This window comes from Sminthopsis crassicaudata, chromosome 4 (genome assembly GCF_048593235.1).
Source record: "Sminthopsis crassicaudata isolate SCR6 chromosome 4, ASM4859323v1, whole genome shotgun sequence".
NCBI classification, from domain to species: Eukaryota; Metazoa; Chordata; class Mammalia; order Dasyuromorphia; family Dasyuridae; genus Sminthopsis; species Sminthopsis crassicaudata.
In genome coordinates, this window is record NC_133620.1 from 300,046,806 (window position 1) to 300,055,688 (window position 8,883).

An 8,883-nucleotide genomic window follows, 5' to 3' on the forward strand; every position below is an offset into this window, starting at 1 on the left:
ATTCGTTTTCTAATTTTCACATTAAGCTCTCCTTGAGATTTCTAATTTGATATTTAATTGGGACTTTTACTTTTTTTCCTCACTTGCTTAGTTGCATGTCCATGTCATTGATGTCCTCTATTTTTTTCACATACCTATTTGGAGAGAAAAAAATTTGCCTTAAGAACTCACTATTTTGGCTGCAGATTGTAATTCTCTTGGTGGAATTATGGAATGTTTCTGTAATTTGTTGTTTCATCCACTCATTTAGCATTAGATTCAACCATTCTGGAGAGCAATTTGGATCCTTGCAGAAAGGGCTATCAAATTGCACATACCTTGAGAAATGGCAATTGCCTTACGGGGGGGTGGGGAGTCTGTATCCCAAAGAAATTATAGGGGAGGGAAAAGGACCCTGTGCCAAGTTGTAGTTGTTCTTTTTTATGATAGAAACTGGAAAATCGGTAGATGCCCATCAATTGGAGAGTGGCTGAACAAGATGTGACAATATATGAAGGTAAAGGAATGTTAGCATTACATAAGAAATGATGAAAAAGCTCATTTCAGAAAGGCCTGGAAAGATTCACACAAACTGATGCTGAGTGGAACAATCAGAAGGAAGAATACTTTGTACAAAATAACAGCAAGAATTTGTATTGATCAGCTAGGAAAGAATTGCTTCTCAGTGCTTTAGTGATCCAAGCAATCCCGATTGAAGATGGCATTTGCTGTCCAAAGTCTTTCACAAAAAGAACTACAGAGAAAGAATGTAAAACTCCATATGCTATGTTTTTGTTTCACTCTCTCTCTCATGATTATTCCCTTTTGCTCTGATTTGTCTTTCCCAACATGATTCATAAAAGCAATGCTTATAAAAAGTAAATTTACTAAACACTACAAAAAATTTAAAATTAAAATTTTATTCAATTTTTAATGTATAAGATCATTGTCCAAACAGGACAGCCAATACCTATGCTGTTTAGGGCATCCAGTGAGCCAGAGACCTGGGGACCAAGTCTGACTGAAACTACATGTACAATTAGCAATTCTTGATTCTCAATTTACCATCTTTGTGAACAGGATCCTGGACTGGTGTTCGCAATTTTCCTTTATAAGGGGCTGAGCCTCTTCCTGGGTCTTTGGCTGGAGTGCCTAAAGCCTGTGCAGGCAAGTGCTGCAGCCTGAGGGAAGAGAAGGCTGAGAGGGGTGGGGTGGTCATTGGTCAGCTCAGAGACTGGCTTCTTCCAGGGTTGGGACTGCCAAGGCCAGCCCACCTGCTGGCATCACAGTGAATGCTGGAGCTTTATGTTGGGCATCTGTTCTCTCAGGTTTTCAAGGGAAATGGGGGGAGATCAACTGGGGAAGAGGAGCGCCCTGGCCCATCTGTGGAACTTTCTTGCCAGGTGGTGGAACCACATCTGCAGAGGTCACACATTCAGACTACATTTTGAGGGTGATTGGTGTCTTTTTTGGGGGGAGGATCTTTTTCCAAAGATGGCACAATGCCTTCCATTCGGCCTGTTGGCATTCTTCTAGGTTTTGGGGTGAAGTCTCTGGAGGACACACATTCATCCTAGGAGGGGTTAAGGTGGGTCACCTTGTCTGTTTTTTTGTTGTCGTTTTTAATTTTTTTTTTTTTTACCCAATACGTGATGAAGAGTTGAGGTCGATTGAGGAAGAGGAACGCCTTGGCCCATTGGTGGTAGCTTCTGCCAGGCAGTGGGGCCCATTCTGTGGAGGGTAGACATTTAGCCTGGTGGTCGAGTTAATTTACTTTTTTTTCACACCACGAGCTATGTGGGCAGGTCAAATACCAGTGAGGTCCTCCAGGGTCTGTTGGCAGAGCCTTCTACCAAGTGGCAGGTTCAAGTCTGTGGATGAAGGAGGCAACATATGAGCAAAGGAGAAGGAATTAGGAAACAGGGAAGGATGTGAGTGGCAAAAATAGGAAGAATACTTTGTACGAAATAACAAGAATTTGTGACAGATAGGAGAGAATTGGCTCTTCCTAGTGCTTTAGTGATCCAAAGCAATCCTAATAGTCTTTGGACAGAAAATGCCCTCTGCATTAAAAAAAAAATGAGAAAAAAAATGTAACACCATGTATTGTGGTCACTTTTTTTTTCTCTCTTCCATGGTTGTTCCTTTTGCTTTGCTTTTTCTCTCCAAACACGATTCATAAAGCAAAGTATATTCTAAATCAATACATTTATTAACCCTCCCACCAAATGAAAATTCTATTTTATTGAGCAAAAAATAGGACAATCAAAGTAGTATAACAATATAGGACAATATAAGGCAACAATAGAAAGGTCATGCTTCTGCCAAAATGATTGGGGCAGCCCCTTTTTGTAGTGGTCAGAAAATGGAAATTGAATGGATGTCCAACAATTGGAGAATGGTTGGGTAAATTATGGTTTATGAATATTATGGAATATTATAGTTCTATAAGAAATGACCAGCAGCATGAATACAGAGAGGCTTTGAAAGACTTACATAAACTGATCCTAAGTGAAGTGAGCAGAACTAGAAGACCATTATACCCTTCAACAATAATTCTGTAGGAGGATGTATTCTGATGGAAGTGGCTATCTTGGACAAAGAGAAGATCTAATTCAGTTCCAATTCATCAATGATGGACAGAATCAGCTACACCCAGAGAAGGAACACTGGGAAATGAGTGTAACTTGTTTACATTTTTTTGTTTTTCTTCCCAGGTTATTTTTACCTTGTGCATCCAATTCTTGTGCAACAAGAGAACTGTACGGTTCTGCTCACATACATTGTATCTGCGATATAATATAACATAGTAAACCTGTACAAAACTGCCTGCCTTCTAGGGGAGGGGGTGGAGGGAGGGAAGGGAAAAGTCAGAACAGAAGCGAGTGCAAGGGATAATGTTGTAAAAAAAACAATAGCAAGGTCAATACTTTTTGCCGCCAATATGCTTGGCATCCAATCAACCAGAGAGCCAGAGAGCCAGAGATTCAGGGACCAAGGCTGGCTTTATCTTTTAAAAAAATTTTATCATATAGCTTTTTATTTACAAAACATATGCTTGGGTAATTTTTCTAATCTAATTAAAATTATTTTGTGATCAATAATGATCTCTAGTTTTTTTTTTTGGTCATAAATTCCTTCCTCGTGCATAGTTCTGAGAGGTAAATTATCCTATGCTGTTCCAGATTTGTTTATATCATTCTTATTTCCAGATCATGAACCCATTAGGACCTTAGCTTGGTATATGGTGTTAGGTGTGGGTCAATGACTAGTTTCTGCCATCCTAGTTTCCAATTTTCCCCGCAGTTTTTGTCAAATAGTGAATTCTTATCCCAAAAGCTGGGGTCAAACACTAGATTGCTATAGTAGTTGACTATTTTGTTCTGTGAACCTAATTTATTCCACTGATCAATGACTCTTTTTCCTATCTAGTACGAAATGGTTTTGATGGTCTAGCTGTTCCAGATCTGTGTCAAACACTAGATTGCTATAGTCATTAACTAATTTGTTCTGTGAACTTAACCTATTCCGTTGATAACTGCTCTTTTTCCTATCTAGTACCAAATGGTTTGAATGGCCTAGCTATATGACATCTAAAGCTACATTATAAAGCAGAGGTCACCTTCAATTTTTTTTAATTGATTCCCTTGAAATTGACCTTTTGCTCTTACAGATTAATTTTTTTTTTTGGGCAGGGGTCAGTAAAATAGGTTGAGAGTTTGTCATAGCACTAAATAAATAGGTGTATTTGGGTACCCAGTCTTGGGTAGTCTTGTCACCTTTATTACTTTTGCTGCCCCTATCCAATAGCCCTTTATATTTTTCCAATATAGATAGATAGATAGATAGATATATGCATAGATATATATAGATATAGATATATAGATATAGATATAGATATAGATATAGATATAGATATATAGATATAGATATAGATATAGATATAGATATAGATATAGATATAGATATAGATATAGATATAGATATAGATATAGATATATAGTGCCCTTCCTTATTCCTTTTAATTAGACATATTTTTACTTTTGCTTGATCTGAAGTCAGGATGGTTACCCCTGCTTTTTTGTACTTCACCTGAAGCATAATAGATTCTGCTCCAGCCTTTTACTTTTCCTCTGTATGTATCATTCTGTTTTAAATGTGTTTCTTTTAAACAATATATTATAGAAGCCAGTCTGCTATCCATTTACCTTTTATTGAGAGAGTTCACATTTATGGTTAAAACTGTATTTCCTTGCCATCTTATTCCCAAAATTATACTTTTCTCTTTCCTTTTCCCCTTTCCCTCCTTCCCCAGTATTTTTCTTAGGAGCACTACTTGCCTCAACCAGCCATCTTCCTTTAGAGTCCCTCCCCCTTTCTTACACCTTTGCTTAGTATTTCTGTTTCCCCTTCTATTTAGTTTCCCCCTTTCCCCTTTTGCTTTTCCCCTACCCCACTTTGCTGTAAGGTGAGAGAAGTTTCTCGGGGAAACCAAATATTTGTAATATTTTCTCTTTGAGCCAAATCTGTCCAGAGTAAGATTCACAAAACATTCATCCCCTTCCCTGCTTTCCCTCATTTATAAAAGGTTTTCGTTGCTTCGTCTTGAGATTTAATTTCCCTCATTTTCCCTCCACTTTTCTCTTTTTTCCAAGTATAATGCCCTTCTCACCTCTAGTTTTTTTTTTTATTTTTTTTATTGGAACAGTAATATGAAATTATACATATACTTTCTATGTATACCCATAACAGAATTATACTTTTTAAGTGCTCTGCTTACCTTTTTATGCTTCTTCTGATTTCAATATTTGGATTTTCAATATTTGTTTAGCTCTGGTCTTTTCATCAGCAATAAATGCAAGTCACCCTGATTCACTGAATGTCCATCTATTCTCTGAAAGAAAATCTCAGTTTAGAGGAGTAATTTATTCTTGGCTGCATTCCATTTACCTTTACCTTTCAGAATATCAGATCCCAGGTCCTTCTAGCCTTTAAGGGGGAAGCCTTTAGGTCCTCGGTATAATCCTTATTGTGGTTCTTCAGTTCATCATATCTTACTCCACACACTCTCAGTTTTCCTTGTAAACCATTGATTGGTGCAGATTTGTTTCCATGGAGACTGGGAGGTCCCCCAGGCTTTTGTATCCACCCCACCCCCAGGGCTTCGTCCAGGGTCTCACCACAGTAGAAAATCAATGTTTTTTCTTATTCTTTCTCCTAAACTCTGTGCACTCTGGCTTCTCTCCTCCTCATTCAGATGAGTTTTACTCATTGAAATGCAGTGACTGATAACCTCTGGAGTGCAAAAGCTGAAAGAGCCCTGTCTAATTCTCCTCCTTCAGCATCTCTCTGGCAGCATTTTTGGGAGTGACTGCCTTTTCTTCTCCCTCTCTTTTCAGAGTTTTCCAGATTCTGCCATCTCTGGGTTTTTTACTGACTTGTGTGTCCTGCTTGGCTCTTTGACTGGATCTTTATTTATGTCATGGACCCTGGGGAGGACCCCCTTATGCCTGTGTCACCAGTCATCTATGTCCTGGAAACTGATGAGGCCCAATTGTCATCTCTAAGCAAAACACTCCCAGCTATGTTGATGGGGCTGGAGTCTACCTCCTCAGCTGTGCTCCCCAATTCCCATATAATTCTGTTGCCCATGTTGAATCTGAGCCAATTTGCAGCTGAAAATCCATGTGTCCAAAGCACATTGCATAATCTTGGTCCCCCAAACTCTCCCCTTGTCTGAAATTCTCTACTCCGGGCACCCAGCTTTGCAGGATCAGTCATCCCCTACCCTTTTCTCTTACTTTGCCCACATTTCATCCATTAGCTTCTGCAGGTTCTAAGCCCTTCCTCTACGACTCTCCTCCCCCAGAGGCTTGCTTTCCTTTAGTCTCCTTGCCATCAACCTCATGACCCTGTACACCTCTTTCCTACAGGACTCCAGCTGTTCTATTAGGATTATGCATTCTCATGTGACTGTCTCTGTACTCTGTATTTTTTTGGTGGATTCTAGTTTATGTATTTGTTGTCCTCCCATTTAAAATGGAATTTGTGCATCTTAAACAAGTATTGCTAAATCTTTGTTGATTGATTCTCAGCCTTGGGAATTGTCCTGTTTCTTTCCCTGTTCAGTTGCAGATTTCATTGAGGGAAAAGATGTCAACCAAACTGCTATAATTCCTTATTACAACAACTATCCCATCCACCCAACTAAAGAAGTAGCTGTCCCATAAGGCCCTAACGTAGCACAGCCCAGGCACTGCTTTTCAAGCAGTAAGCAGAACCCTCTCCAACACAATGGATGATAGTGATCAATTCTTTCAGATTGTTTCCCAATTTCCTCCTTTCTCCTTTTCATTTTGCCTCCATACTCATCATTAAAATAAATGGAAGGAAGGCAACTGAGAGACTCCTTGTGTAACCACAGGAATAATTACAGAGGATGAATGATTATGGCAAAGTGTCTGTATGTCAAAAGAATTTATCTCCAAAGGTAAAATCCACTTATTGGCTGTGATTTCAGGTGGCATTTTTAAAATATAGGATGGGTAGTTTCTCTCAGATAGCTCCAATCACAAAATGTGAATGTAGTTGAGATATTCTTTGACTTACAACAGGCAATAACATGTATACTTTAATACTGCAACAAGGATTAGAGAATAAAAGAGATTATTCTCAAGGCTGGGATGAGAACCGATGCACTAATGAGCCTGAGAGATGCACAGGATGTTGTGAAAACAAAGAACAAAAACCAAAATTCTGTTATTAAATATTTTCTTGAAAAGGAAATTAATTGTTATGTCTTTTGAATTCTCCCTGTTATTCTGGTGGGATTTGACAATATTTTTTGTTATTTCAATGGTTTTTCTGCTTTCCAGTTAAGTTTTTTTTTGTTGTTGTTGTTTTTATTTTGGAAGTGAAGTTAATGAATTGAAAAGAAATACACCTACCTGGACACCTCTCCTCCTGAAGGGACCACTGTCCTCAACATGAGTGTAATTACTTAGGCTGCTCCAGAAGCTGCACAAGGTCGCCACAGGGCCACAAATTCCCCAGACCTCGCTGTGGGGAAAGCTTGGACAGTTTTGGACAGTAGTTAGAAACAGTTACTGACCAACAGTTATGAACCATTTGGAAAACTGCCCATGGGTTTCAGAACATTCTAGGACAGTGGTCCTCAAACTTGGGGGGGGGGCAGTTCACTGTCCCTGAGACTGTGGGAGGGCCGGACTATAGTAAAAACAAAAGCTCACACTCTGTCTCCGCCACTCAGCCCAGTTGCCATAACCCCGTGGGCAGCATAAATGTCCTCAGGGGGCTGCTTCTGGCCTGCTCTAGCGTTACTCAATATTTCACATCGCCAGTCTCTCCTAATTCCCAGGACGTCAGAAAGCCTCAGGCCACAGACCTTTGCAGTAACAACTAATTACCTGGCTGCCTCCTCTGCGGCTTTCAGAGATCTCTAGGTACAATTTTTTGAATCCTAGTTTAATATCTGATAGCTTGCTCAAGGAACAGCCATGTGCAAACTCAAAGTCTTTATTATCCTTGCTCACATAATGCCCTGACCTGTTAACTCCCAAGTGAATGTGTGGTCTGTGAGAGAACCACGTGTTCACTGTCAAGCTCCTTACCTCTCTTGCCTATTCATCAGCTTGGCTCAACTACCCCCAGAATAAAGAGACTGAAGAGATTGACCCATTGCTAGAATGGTCTTAAAAAGGTTCTGTGCCGTCTCCAACACAGCCAATCAGAGAGGGAGCCATCTGCTGTTAGGAAGCCTACCCATGGGACAGCTCCTAGCCACAGAAAATTGCTTCTGGACCACTCAAACCTCCTGTTGCGCCATGCTGGCCCATTTAAAGGACCCTTACACAAAGGTGTATCTAATTCATTAGGTTTTTTCATAAAATTAACTCTTAGTTTTATTAGTTCAATAGCTTCCTGAGTTTCAATTTTATTAATCTCTCCCTGGAGTTTCAGAATGTCTAATTTGACATTGAATTGTGGGTTTTAATTTCTTCTTTTCTTGTTCTCTTCCTAGCTTCTTTAGTTGTATACCCAAGTCATTGATCTCCTCTTTATTTGATTCACACAGCTATTTAGAGACATAAAGTATGGCCTAAGAACTCCCAGCTTTGGATGCATATTTCACAGGTTTTAGGATGTTGTTTCATTATGGTAATTCTCTTGGATGAAATCCACATTACTCTGATTTGTTGTTTGACCCACCCATTTTTTAGAATTGGATTTAAAGATTCTGGAGAGCAATTGGGAACTAGGCAGAAAGGCTCTAAAACTTTACATACCCTTTGACCCAACTGTTCTGTACCCCAAGGTAATCAGAGAGGAGGCTAAAGGACCCACACGTGCAAAATTGTTTATAGCAGCTCCTTTTTGTGGTAGCAAAGAACTGGAAAATCAGTAGATGTGCATTAGATGGGGAATGATTGAAAAAGATGTGGTGGTCTATGAAGGTGAGAGAATATTAGGATTAGACAAAATTGGTGAACAAGCTGATTTTAGAAAAGCCTGGAAAGATTTACACAAACTGATGCTGAGTGGAACAAGCAGAAGGAAGAATAGTGTACACAAAATAACAGCAAGAATTTGTGATGATCAGCTAGGAAAGAATTGGTTTGTCTCAGTCCTTTAGTGATCAACAGCAGTCCAGATAGACTTTGGACAGAAAATGCCATCTGCATTCAAAAAAAGAACAAAGGAAAAAGAATGTAAAACAACATATGCCATGTGCACTTGTTCTTTTTTTTTTTTTCTCTGTCCCATGGTTATTCCCTTTTGCTCTGATTTTCTTGTCTCAACATGATTCATAAAGCAATGCTTATTAAATAATTTATGAAACATTGAAAATAATTTAAATTTAATTCAATTTTTAATTTTTAAGAC

The 8,883-nt window shown here is 39.1% G+C and overlaps 1 long non-coding RNA gene across 1 annotated transcript; it reads right to left on the reverse strand.

Annotated features, from left to right (window-relative positions):
• Nucleotides 1–879: 879 nt before the first annotated feature.
• On the reverse strand, nucleotides 880–7,122 carry LOC141541300 (uncharacterized). The gene is made up of 3 exons (XR_012481735.1): nucleotides 6,927–7,122; nucleotides 4,760–4,873; nucleotides 880–1,850 (listed from the first exon to the last, which is right to left on the reverse strand). It is a non-coding gene; the product is annotated as an uncharacterized LOC141541300 (long non-coding RNA).
• Between the last annotated feature and the right edge of the window lie 1,761 nt (nucleotides 7,123–8,883).